Source organism: Physella acuta, unplaced genomic scaffold, assembly GCF_028476545.2.
Source record: "Physella acuta isolate Inbredline_101_S28 unplaced genomic scaffold, ASM2847654v3 ptg001518l, whole genome shotgun sequence".
Classification (NCBI taxonomy): domain Eukaryota; kingdom Metazoa; phylum Mollusca; class Gastropoda; family Physidae; genus Physella; species Physella acuta.
Genome location: NW_026733033.1, coordinates 35,001 through 37,500, shown reverse-complemented (window position 1 = coordinate 37,500; position 2,500 = coordinate 35,001).

The following is a 2,500-nucleotide window of genomic DNA, read 5'->3' as shown; positions in this document are numbered from 1 at the left end:
GTTTTTGTTGGCTATGTAATGTTTTATAACTACTTTTTATTTACGTAACATTAAAAATAACTGAGTATTTTTTTTTATTTATTAAAATAATTAGAAAACAGCTGGCAATTGTAGTGTTACAATCCGTCCAGGAGAGACAACTCCAAAATGAAACAACTGCTGCCTTATATTTTCTTCTCGGTTGGACAAAGGCTATGGAACCAAATCCAGAAAGAAAAGTAGGCTGAATTCGGAGACAAAGGTCTTTTTCGCGCATGACAATTTGACACAGAAAACTTAACTGTTTTTGGAGTAAATCCTATGCACTATTACAATGAAGAACGAAGAAGAAGGAGATAGAAATTTAATAAATAATAGCTTTAAAAAGAGGAATGGTCGTTTAATAACGCAATAAATAAAAAAAAAACTCAAGTTAACCATTGGGGGGTCATCCATAAATGACGTCACATTCGTAGGGGGGAGAGGGGGTCCGTAATTTTGCGACGATGTGTGATGAGGGGGAGGGGGTGTCAGATGTTGCGACGTCATACTTTTGCTTTATACAAAAGCAATGTTAGAAAACGAAATTTAGACGTTATTTCGCGTTTTAGATAACTGTTTTAATAAATTGCAATAGTTTAGACAAGATTTTAGAAAAATATCGATGTTTAAAAAAAATTCATATTCAACTGCAATTTTGAGGGGGGGTTGTAGGTTGAGGTGTGACGCCATTTTAGGGGGGGGGGGGTCTGAATTTTTGTGACGAAGTGTGACGGAGGGAGGTAAAAATCGTCAAAAAAAAGCGTGACGTCATTTATGGATGACCCCATTTCGAACTTAGCAGTCTATCGCGGTAGATAAATTAGAGTTCACTTGTTTCACCGACCTTATCAGTGTGATCAGCACTATGTACAGCTAATTTAGTTATTTTACATATTTTAGCGAGCAAAAGCTTTTTATTATAGGATGCAATTTTATTTTATTTTCGTATTTTCTAATGTATTTATTAAAAGCTTGCTTTTACAAAGTTTTTTTTATATATTTGCTTTATTTTCCACATTTTAGTCATTTATTCTAAATGTAGTTGACACTAGATAAGCTTTGACTAAAATTATTTGAATTAAAATCCCGACTAGTAGCTTGTATTCCTTGAAAGACAGTTATCTGACCCTAATTAGGTCGTGCTCGACGCGAAGACTAGAAATTAACCATCCGTGACTGTCACCGTTGTAAAAAGTTAGATAGAGTAATCGCTCGAATTTTGTTACTAAATTTAGACATTTTTAATTCAAAATTTAATGACTAATTGTCTATTTAATTAAATACAAAAATTATGTTCATGCATTGTTATTAAACAAGAATGTATATAGAAAACTGATCGAAATTGCGGGAATAAAAGTGGGCCAAAATTGAGTTACAAGATTTGCCACAAACCAACAAACAAACAAACAAACAAAAAAATGACGTTACGAACTAAATAAAGCTTGTAATAAACTAAATTAAAAAACCTTTATAGAAACAAGCTTTTAAATGCAGTGAAAATAAGAAAATAAAACTAATTTGCGTTCGTTTATAAAAGCTTTTGCCGCTAAAACATGTAAAAGATCTCATGAGCGACCAAATCTTTTAATAAAGAAAGCAAATTAGTTTTATTTTTTAATTCTTAGTATAATTAAAATCATAAAAGTTTTTCTGTTTTATTATCTACCCTTTTTAGATAATTTTAATTTATCAAGTCGACAAAACTAAAAATAATTGCACTATTAGTAGCTCGCGTAATCTTAAGGACGACTTTCAGCCCCGTAAAAGCAGCCGTCCGTGACCACATTTTACAGGCGACAGCAAGTTCAAAATGCTATTACATCTCCTTAGTTTCAAATCGTTTAAAAAGATTATCATCTGCTCCTAACAGCCTTCTCTAAATCGACGGTCTCTACGATTGTAAACATTCTAGTGAACCACAGCTCACCAAACTGTTAAGACGATCGCGTCAGCTAGTTGTATTCCCTTCTGTTATTGAATGTAGTAATATATCAAGTGATTTAAGTGTGTTATCTCCCCTTAGTTTCAAAACAGTTTAATTAATTTTTAAAGACTAATTAAACATATACTTTGATTTAAAAAATAGCTAAACTTGTATTGTCATCAAAGTTGAACTAGCCTGATAAGTTTGAACGAAATCGCTGCTTTAGAAGTGGGTCAAAATTTATTCAAAATATTTTGATTCTGTCAATTTTTACACCAGGCTAATATCTATCAGTTATAGTGTCTGTGCATCATGCATACAAATGTAAGTGTGATTGTTATATTTCTGAACGGCGTCAAACAACCCGTGACAAAACTGCTGAAGACAAAAGGGTTCTCATTCCTATCTTTATTATTTCCCTGATATTAGTTGTGTAAACTCCATAGCTTCAGTGGATTTAGGCACTCCAATGAGTCTGGGTACAGAATATATTTTGCGATTTACCAAAAGATTACGACGTCATTGTTACTGCATAAATAATTTTTTTCTTTAAAA